This window comes from Vulpes lagopus, chromosome 16, assembly GCF_018345385.1.
Source record: "Vulpes lagopus strain Blue_001 chromosome 16, ASM1834538v1, whole genome shotgun sequence".
In the NCBI taxonomy this organism is placed as follows: Eukaryota; Metazoa; Chordata; class Mammalia; order Carnivora; family Canidae; genus Vulpes; species Vulpes lagopus.
In genome coordinates, this window is record NC_054839.1 from 2,590,263 (window position 1) to 2,601,521 (window position 11,259).

Genomic DNA, 11,259 nt, shown 5'->3' on the forward strand with positions numbered 1-11,259 from the left:
CCCCGTCTGGGCCCACGCGCTGGACGCGGCGCTGCTCTGAGGCCGGGCGACCCCCGCCAGGCCCCCGGCCCCGACTCCGAGCTGGTCGGTGAGGCCGGGCGACCCCCGCCAGGCCCCCGGCCCCGACTCCGAGCTGCTCTGTGCGGCTGAGCGGCCCCGCCAGGCCCCCGGCCCCGACTCCGAGCTGGTCGGTGAGGCCGGGCGACCCCCGCCAGGCCCCCGGCCCCGACTCCGAGCTGCTCTGTGCGGCTGAGCGGCCCCGCCAGGCCCCCGGCCCCGACTCCGAGCTGGTCGGTGAGGCCGGGCGACCCCCGCCAGGCCCCCGGCGCGGTGAGCGGGCTCCGCCGTCCCAGTGACTCCAGTCGGAAGCCGGAGGGCAGCCTCTCCTCTGTCTTCCCCTCCCGCAAGCTCTTCCCGAGGGCCTGCCTGGCGGAGGCTGCTTCCAGGCGCACAGGCTAGAAGGGCAGGCAGGCGGGGCCTCGCCCTCTGCAGCTTCGCGTCTGCAGCTGCGGGGGCCCCAGCCCGGGGCATCCCTTCCCTGCGGTGCTTCGGCGTCCTCGCAGGGCGTTCTTGCCACGAGCCTGTGCCCAGCAGCGGTACCGCCCCCGATTCCCTTACCCTGACTTGGTCATCTGCAAGGACCCTACTTCCGCATGTGGTGACACTGACAAGTTCTGGGAGTGCGGACCCACACCTGTCTCGGGGGACACGACTCACCAGCACCTTCTGAATGCACCTCCCTGCTGCCTACAGACACAGAAAGATCCTGTCACTCCTGAGGCAGTTTCGGGTCCAGAGCCCACCACCAAGAGAAAATTCCTGAGACATCTCTGGTGCCAGATGGTGGTTCCATTAAGACAGGGGGGTGGGCGGCTGATTGTATACTGGGAGCTGCGGGAGGTCAGGGAAAGAACTCGGTGCTCAAGAGGACCTGCGGGATCTTTGAGGCCTTGCCATCGCCCAGTTAAGGTTGTCTTTCCCTCTAGTAAAGCATTAGCATGAAGACAGTTGGGAGTCTCCTTCTGGAAGTTAGGCTGTTAAGAATGCTTGTTTCTTATAAATCACTGAGACACTGGTCAACAGGGAATCTCCTGTCTTGCCAGGACTGTGATCTCTATAAGTTAACCCTTTGTCTTCCCTTCCCTCAGCCTTAGGGCGACCTGCAGAGTCTCAGGACCGTCACATGCACCCCACCCAGGAGGGGCGGGGGCCTAGGGTGTCAGCTCGCCTGCTGTTCCTTCACCACCCTGAGCCCTCCAGAGACTTTCTGTATTGGAGCCTTCCAGCACCCCTGTGGCCCGTGCACCTCAGTCTCCTGTCACTGCTCCTTCTCTCTCAACTCCAACTTCTTTGCCCTTCGCATAACCAGCCCAACATGTCCCTGCTCCTCCTGACAGTGAAGTGGCACACACCTGCAGCATTAGCTTTATCAGTGCCAAGCCATTCCTGAACAGATCCACACCCCTTCTCTCCCACTTCCTGCCTTTTTTTTCTCCTTAGGACTTTTCACTATGTGACGTCTTCTCTCATTTATTCATTCGTTGTCATCTATATCACCGTGACTATAGAGATTAGCTCCAATGGAAAATGTCTGTTTTGTTCTGTACCATATGCTCAGAGCATGGAACGTGGCACATGGTAGGTACTCTCTTTCTCTTTACTGAGGCATAATTTACATAACAATTCACTGATTAAGTGTGCACTTCCATGAGTTTGAACAAAGGTATATAATCATGTAATCACTGATGTGGGAAACAAAGGCAAAAGAAACATTACACTTCCTTACTACTTCCAGACCACTGAGAGGTCCTTGAAACAGGCAGAATGACCTTCATCTAGGAGCTCAGCTGCCTCACGTTGACACTTTGCTCAGGGCAAGCCCAATCTTTCAGGACCCTGTGAGTCTACCTTAACTTACAGAAATTCCTTTGGAAACTTCCTTTATCTCTACTCCCCCTGAGATAGATGTCAGCGATCACCCTCCAGACACAGCCCAGTGACACACATCTGAAGGGTCTCATGACTGAGGCTTTGCTAGATAGCAGTGAATGGCCTTCTAACACGAGCTAGTCCCCTTGGGTCCTGGAAACCGTGTTTCCAAAATACAATGCCTTGGAGGCTTGTGCTCTCCCTTACCCCCTCCAACTTAAGAGTACGGAATCAGTCACCCTCATGATCCCCTTGTAGCTCTTTCTGCCCATGGGTCCTGTCCCCATGCTGTAATAAAACCAGCTTTTTGCACCACAGATGTCTCAAGAATTCTTTCTTGACCATTTTTTTTTTTTTAAGATATTTATTCACGAGAGATACACAGAGAGAGAGGGGGGCAGAGACACAGGCAGAGGGAGAAGCAGGCACCATGCAGGGAGCCTGATGTGGTGGGACTCATCCAGGGTCTCCAGGATCACGCCCTAGACTGAAGGCAGCGCTAAACCGCTGTGCCACCGGGGCTGCCCCTTTCTTGACCATTTCTCCTGGACTCTAACATTTCCTACATCAATCGCCACCACATTTGTGATTTAGAATCTGTCAACCTACTTCAATTAGGCTTTTTATTTTCCTATTATAAATGTTATTTTCTTAATTTGTAATTGTTCATTCCTCATATATGGCAATAGGATTGATTTGCATATATAGACATTATATCCTTTGACCATGCCAAACTCACTCATTTGTTCTAGCAGACACTTTGAGATTACTTGGGATCTTCTGTATAAGCAGTGTCAGTTTGCCCAGGTTTTGGTGACATTAACTTCATTAACTTCCATCACTTGCTAAGGTGGTAGCCAACAGGTTATCTTTCACCAGTATGAACTCCTGAATTTTAATTTTACTCAGCAAAAATTGATAAATTTTTATTTTATTCAGAATTTTAAAATTTGTTAACCACCAAGTTATTTATTACCAATATGAATTCATGAATTTTTATTTTATTTCATTTATTTTCATCTTACCCTTTTTTATACTTTTGAAGATTTTATTTATTCATGAGAGATACAGAGAGAGAGAGAGAGGCAGAGGGAGAAGCAGGCTCCCTGTAGGGAGCTCCCCATGGGGAGCCCAATGTGGGACTGGATCCCAGGACCCGGGGATCAGGACCTGAGCCAAAGGCAGACGCTCAGCCCCTGAGCCACCCAGGTGCCCCCGTTTTTATATTTTAAATGCAAACCTATTTAAGTATTTACATTTCAGTGGCTCATCTAGGGGCCCCAGTCAGAGCCATCTCTGATACTCAGGTATAATCCTTCCCACTGCATGCAGGATGCGAGTTCCTTCTCCTGAGGGGGGCGGGGGAGGGGAGATCTGTGCAAACTTAGAGAAGTTGTGCAGATCAATTAACAGGACTATTCCCTACTCAGCTGTGGAGCTGTGAAGTGGGCGTTGGCACTGCCCCAGCCTGGAGGTGGGGAGGAAGGGAGAGAGTGTGGGGGTCACTGGACACTGACCTGCTTCATGGCATTATTATGATTGTTCCTCCAAAGCCAACACCACAAGGAGGGAAAGGTAAGCAGTCTGAGATGCGGCACCCACTTCGTTTCCAAACATCACCTCTGAAATAGAACACGTTTGGCCCATCTCTCTGGCAAAGTTGAGGGGTGACCTTCACATTCCAGCTGTCCTTCCTGGGCTCCTGGCCTGCAGGCTGCTGTCCTCATTAGCCAGGCTCAGAAATAGATCCAAGAGAGAACAATTGGAACCCAGATCTTTCACTGGTCCAAAGGTGAAACAGCACATTGGATAATATTACAGAAGACCTGTAAGTACATTTTTTAACATTCACCCACAAAATCTGAAAAATCATTAAAGCTGAAATAATCCAATTTTTTTAGTGAGCAGAGGGGACCGCAATTAATAGAACACTGACAAGGGATTTGCATTCCTATTAATTACCGTAGTGGGAGCAGCTGCTTAGCACACCCAGTGGTAACTGGTAGATCATCCTTCCTTTTGAAAACTATCTCTTGTGATATCTTACCTATTATTTTTAGCTTTGCAACGAAGAGGAATATGATTAAGGGATATAGCCAGAAGGAAAAGTAAAATGTTTTTCCAGGATCAGCAAATCTTTATTTTCAGACTTAAGAAAAAGACAGTCAGGCTCAGGTAGGTTTGGCTTCTCTGGGGGCTTGTTTGAAATGCAGAAGCATAAAGGTTTCTATCATGTCCATAAAAATTAAGTCATCTGTTTTAAATTTTAGATTGCTATGATTCAGTGTTTTTGTTTTTTGGTTTTTTTTTAATGATAGTCACAGAGAGAGAGAGAGAGAGAGTCAGAGAGAGAAGCAGGCTCCATGCACCGGGAGCCCGACGTGGGACTTGATCCCAGATCTCCAGGATCGCACCCTAGGCCAAAGGCAGGCACCAAACCACTGTGCCACCCAGGGATCCCGGTTCAGTGTCTTTCTTAAAAACACAAGGGGGCGCCTGGGTGGCTCAGTCAATTAAGCATCTGCCTTCAGCTCAGGTCATGATCCCAGGGTCCTCTGATCAAGTCCCATGTCAGGCTCCCTGTTTAGTGGGGAGTCTGCTTCTTCTTCTCCATCTGCCTGCCATTCCCCCTGCTTGTGCTCTCTCTCTCTGTCAAATAAATAAAATCTTTTAAAAAAATAATCAATTGAAATGTTGATTTGCTTAGCCAGTGCAGAGAACACTCTCCTCTGTCCTCTGGCACAGCATCAGTGGGAGGGTTGCCATGGTGACCCCGGGAGAGGCCATTGTCCAATGTTGTACTTCACCCTGTAATTTCACCACAACCTCTTCTCGTAGGTCAGTTTGATGGGGCTGGTGAACAAAATCTTTATCAAAAACTCAAATGATGAATGCACTTCTCATATTTGTCACATTTGCAGATGGCCCTGTATTGGGTATTCTTTTTTTTTTTTAATTGGGTATTCTTACTTTCTCCTACATATAACTCAAGAGACTATTTCTCCATCCTTTCTCCCTGTATTCAACAAACGGAGGCACACTGCACTGAATCTGAGATCATGAAATCCACCTTACTGATCCCTGTTCAGAAGGTGAGGCTAAGAGGAAGTGCATCTGAGAGCACTTCTGTATTAGGTATCAGCCACAAATAAGGGAAGTGATTGACTCCTCTCTCTCTCTTTTTTTTAAAGATTTTATTTATTTATTTATTTATTTACTTACTTATTTACTTATTTATTTACTTATTTACTTATTTATTTGAGAAAGAGAGCGAAAGGCAGAAGGAGAAACAAACTCCTCACTGAGCATGGAGCCCGATGTGGGGCTCAATCCCAGGACCCTGCGATCATGACCTGAGCTGTAGGCAGATGCTTAACCAACTGAGCCACCCAGGTGCCTCCAATTGGCTCTTCTTAATAGTGCTAATCTCAGTGAAAGACTTTAGAAGGCCCACATTTTTAATAAAAACATCTCATATAATCATAACACAAAGGAAAAAATATTAGCTTGAGTCTGGATATAAAAGTTCTAGTCCTAAGCAATAGTCTTAAGCATTTGGGAGAGCCACCCTAAACTTTTTGGATCACAGAGTTTTTATCACCAAAAGATGAAGTTAAATAACTTTTGAAATTTTTGTCAAAAAACATATATTTGATCTAGTAATACACTTGCTTATGTTTCCTTTGTTACTTTTTTAAAAAAAGATTTTATGTATTTATTCATGACAGACACAGAGAGAGGGAGGCAGAGACATAGGCAGAGGGAGAAGCAGGCTTCCTGCAAGAAGCCTGATGTGGGACTCGATCCTGAGACTCTGGGATCACAACCCTGAGCCAAAGGCACTCAACCACTGAGCCACCCAGGTTACTCCTCCTTTGTTACTTTAAAATAACATATTAGGGGCACTTGGGTGACTCAGTGCGTTAAGCATCTGCCTTCGGCTTAGGTCATAATCCCAGAGTCCTGGGTTCAAGCCCCACATCAGGCTTCTTGCTCAGTGGGGAGTCTGTTTCCCCCTCTGCCCCTCCCCCCTGCTTGTCTGTCTCTCTCTTTGTCCAGTGAATAAATAAAATCTTTTAAAAAATAAAATAACCATTTTAGTGTCCTCTAAGAGGAGCAGTAATGTGGTTGGGGGTTGAAAGTAATCAAAAATTTATATAGAGCAAGTCCCAAATGATATTCAAACCAGTATCTCTCTGACTCTCTTTTTGAAAAATACCCTCTTCTTTCTTTAATTGATGTTTTTCTCCACCTGAAGAATGGCTAGATGATATCCCCTGATCAGAAGCCAGGTGACCTCATGCCACGGATATCCTCTGTGCTTAAGATGTGCAGACTCATCCGCCGTAGGATCTAAGCCCCTCTGCTCAACCAGCCCCTGTATCTGTTATCTTTGGTGGATAACAGTCTTCCTCTGCCTTCTCCAATCAAATTTGCAAAACACCGATTCACCCGAGAAAAAGCAGACATGGTTCACTTACTGTTGATACTTTAATTTTTCCCATGAGTGTAGGCCTTCTCAGCAAAGAAATGAAGACTAACCTGCCTAACTCTGCAGCTACCTCATTTCAACAGCTGCATTCAGAGTCCCTTATCGGGAAATGAAATGATTGTCTGCACACGGACGTTCATATCAGCCTTAGTCCTAGTGGCCAAAAGCGAGAAAGAGCTGGATGTGCTTTGGCAAGGGAATGGACACACAAATCCCAACCCATCCACACCACAGAATAACAATCAGCAGTAAAGAGAGTTACATTGTTGATACGGGCAACAACCTAGATGAGTCTCCAGGAAATTAACCTGGGGGTGGAAAAAACCAATCCCAAAAGGTTACATGCTATGGATTTCATTTCTGTAACCTGCTTAAAGTAGCTTGATGATAGCCACTGATGGAGGACAGATCAGCTGTCGCCAGGGGTTCAGGAGGGTTGGGAGGATCGGAGGTGGGGTATCTGTCCAAGGGCAAGGAAGGGAGTATCCTATACTTGACTGTCTCAGCATCACTATCTTGGTTGTGATGTCTCACTGTAGTCTCATATGATGTCACCATTGGGGAAAATTGGGCAAAGAGTATATAGGATTTTTCTGTATTACTCCTCTCAACTACATGTGAATCCACAACCATCTCAAAATAAAAAGTTTAAGAAAAAAATCATTGTGAGGAGGAGAGCAAACAGGAGATGTACAACCCTTGGTACAATGCCGAGTGCAGAGCTGGGGAGCTCTGGTATAACTCAAAGAGCCCGAAGAAAACTGGACCATTGCTCACCCCACTGGGCCATCTAGTGTCAGCCCACACAGCATCGTGAAGACTTGGGTTCTCTCCATCTCTCCACCCTGCCCTTCTCAATGTGTAGGCTCTGTTCCGGCAAGATATCCTCAGGCTCCCAAGGCTTCTGCAGCTCTGGGGGTCGCGTACTGGCTGGCCTACCCCCACTGGCATCTCTCTCAGAGCAGAGAACCTGTTCTCAGAAGTCTGTCTCACAGCTTAGAGGCCAGGATTACATCACTTACAAAATCATCAAGCAGAATGGAACCGTCCTCTGTAGGTTACCTCCAGACCCGGGGCAAGAGCCAACCTTCCTGACTCAAGTGCAGGATCCCATCTATGCCAACCAGAGAGGAGGAGATGGTTCTCATGTGGTTTCGTAGCACTGCCTTTCTCCAGCTGTTTTCCCAAGTGGTTTTGATTTTGTTCATCCTTGTTTCTTCTTCTTTTTTTTTAATCAAGTTTTGTTATTTTGATATTTCCTTGTGCTTTATTTAAATAGACTTTGTTGGGGGCACCTGGGTGGCTCAATGGTTGAGTGTCTGTCTTCGGTTCAGGGTGTGATTCTGGGGTCCCAGGATCAAGTTCCACATTGGGCTCCCTGCAAGGAAACTGCTTCTTCTGCTGCCTATGTCTCTGCCTCTCTGTGTGTGTGTGTGTGTGTGTGTGTGTGTGTGTGTCTGTGTGTCTCATGGATAAATAAATAAAATCTTTTAAAATAAATAAATAAATAATTTTGAAAATATTTTTTATAAATTTATTTTTTATTGGTGTTCAATTTGCCAACGTATAGAATAACATCCAGTGCTCATCCATCAAGAGCCCACCTCAGTGCCCGTCACCCAGTCACCCCCACCCCCCGCCCACCTCCCCTTCCACCACCCCTAGTTCGTTTCCCAGAGTTAGGAGTCTTTCATGTTCTATTTATCCATGAGACACACAGAGAGAGAGAGGCAGAGACACAGGCAGAGGGAGAAGCAGGCTCCCTGCAGGGAGCCTGATGTGGGACTCAATCCCAGGTCCCCAGTATCATGCCCTGAGCCAAAGGCAGGCGCTAAACCACTGAGCTACCCAGGGATCCCTATCCAGGTTGTATTGAAGCAGGCATTTTTATTGATCAATTATTACATTTTTTTTCTTAGTAAGCACTGCACCCAGTGTGGGGCTTGGACTGACAACCCTGAAATCAAAAGTTGAACACTTTTTTTAAAAAGATTTTTTAATTTATTTATTCATAGAGACAGAGAGAGGCAGAGACACAGGCAGAGGGAGAAGCAGGCTCCAAGCAGGGAGCCCGACGTGGGACTTGATCCCGGGTCTCCAGGATCACACCCCAGGCTGCAGCCAGCGCCAAACCGCTGCGCCACTGGGGCTGCCCCAAGAGTTGAACACTTTACTGACTGAGCCCGCCAGGTGCCCCTAAAAATAAACTCTTATATTAGTTCTGTTTAGTATTTCTTCCTTTTAAATCAAGGCTGGGGAAAGTCTGACTCCCCTCAGGGTCTGGCCCCTGGGGCATCACCCCCCAGGGGATCTCGCTCCCTACTCGCTGACCTTCAGTTCTGTGCTGCTAACTGCTGCTTCCACCAACCTTCCTCCTTAATCTGGGAGGAATTCAGTACAAACATACAGTCACAGGGGTTCTCTAACCTCCATTTGTTGTTTATTTTCAAACCAATTGTCTTCTCTCTGGAAGGGGTGCTATGAAGGTTTCAGATCTTCTATAGTCGTCGATGCCCATCATGACCTGTGGCACATACTTTTTTATGAATCTTCATTTCACATATATTTTATTTAGATGTCCTAAACCCCATGAGAAGAGGAGAGCAGGCACGAGCTTCATCTTGGATGAGGAAATTGAGCACTAAACACAGTAAGAGCCTTCCCGTGGTCACAGATTTAGTGAGAGAGAAAAAAGATTTTGTTTTTAAGATTTTATTTACTTATTCCTGAGAGGCACAGAGAGAGAGAGAGAGAGAGAGAGAGAGAGAGAGAGAGTCAGAGACATAGGCAGAGGGAGAAGCAGACTTCCTGCAAAGAGCGGGATGTGGGACTCGATCCAGGATCCTGGGATCACACCCTGAGCCAAAGGCAGATGCTCAACCGCTGAGCTGCCCAGGTGTCCGGAGAACAAAGATTGAAATCCAAACTTGCTTCATTAAAACTCTTCTCCACTGTTTACAGGAATCACCCCTGGGAATAGCATGGAATGGGTTTCATTTTTACTTTGCCTCCTTATGCAATATTTGATTTAAAAAAATGAGCATGCATTGGTTTTGCAATTTTATAGAAAACAATGAAAATGGGGCAGAGGTTAGGCAATCCCACTTCCCGGTATTTGAGGGCTTATTCCCACAGAATCAAAAGAAATATACACAAGGACGCTCATTCTAACAACGTAGCCAAATAACGCAACACTCACACCCCAGTACCACTAAGGCGGCTGGTGAGGGTGGGGGTGGGCGCTGCCTCTAAGACTTCCTGCAAACGTATTGGCATGCACTCAGGAAATATCTGGAAAGATCTTTCTAGTACATTAAGTAACACCAGTTTCTTTCTGGGTAATGCAATCTAAAGTATTTTTTATTTTTGCTTCATTATGTTTTAAATAATGGTTGATGTTTGAAACCGTACCTTGTATTTAAACCAGTTCTGGAAACAATGAAGACTTATAAAGAGAAGGCTAGTGAGGCATCAGCCTGGAAGGAGCCACCTGGGCCCAGACTCTTCTGGCCCACACCCTCCTCACCCAGGGTCCAGGAGCCCATTGACCTAGGCCTGCGCCCCAGGCTGGAGCCACGAGGCCTGAGGCCATCCATGGCTGTGTGTCCTCAGGCTGCCCTGGTGAAGGGCCACAGGGTGGTGACCTGAAATGACAGAGAAGTTTGTCTGCCCAGGGCTCTGGAGGCTGGAGGTGTGAGATCAAGGGGTCTGTAGGGCTCAGCTCCTCAGAGACCCCAGGAGACTCACTCCTTGCCTGTCTGGGCTCTGCTGTGGCTGGCACTCCTTGGCACTCCCTGGCTGGTGACTGACACTCCCCGTCTTCCTCATTCTCTGTGGGACATCCAGGGGGCTGGCGGGATGGTGGTGGAAGAACTCAGCTGAGGCAGCATGATGGAGATAAAAGTTTACTGAGGACAGTGCAGTGAGCAGTGGGTAGGGCAGCAGGGCAGGCAGCGTGGACAGGGCAGTAGGGCACTAGGGCAGCAGGGCAGAGGCCATCCACCCGGAGGGGTGGTGGGGGCTGTAGCTATTGGGGAAGGGAGGAGGTACAGGTACCTGTGTCGGGGTGTATAGAGCCCTTGGTCAGCTTATGGATACTACAGCTTAGTATCCACAGTATAAGTATAGTATCCAGTATAAGTATACAGCTTATGGCTTATGGATACTACAAGGTGGGTCCCTAAGGGGCCTGTTTGCACACAGTCCTTCAGCCCGGGGTTGCTGTGGACTCCTCTCATCTCAAATAATCACATCCGCAAAGAACTAAGGGTCCTATTCTGAGGTCCTAGGAGCTAGGACTTCAATATATCTTTTTGGGGGGAACAATTGAACCCATAACAGGCAGCTTAGCTTCACATCCTGAGCCTTGTGTCAGGAGGGGCAGGGATGAGAAGCTGACCCCACAGTCCCTCTCCTTCTTCCTCCAACTGGCCCCACTTCCACACACTGCAGGCCTCAGCTTCTCCTCTGGGCAGGTCTAGGACAGAGCTGCAGTCCTCATGAACTCAAGCCCAGAGCTGACCCAGAGCACACAGCCTCCAAATGCCTATCAGGGGGAAAGGCTTGTGTTGGAACCCTCACTGCAGAGTCCCCTTAAAGAATCTCAGGGGAGAGGCGCCTGGGGGGCTCTGTTACCTAAGCGTCCAACTCTTGATTTTGGCTCAGGTCATGATCTCAGGGTCATGAGATCGAGCCCCATGTTGGGCTCTGTGCTGGGCGTCTATGCAGTCTGCTTGAGATACTCTCTCTCCCTCTCCCTCTCCCTCTGCCCCTTGCCCCCACCTCTCTCTCTCAAATAAATAAATCTTAGAGAAAAAAAAAAGAATCTTTGTGGAATC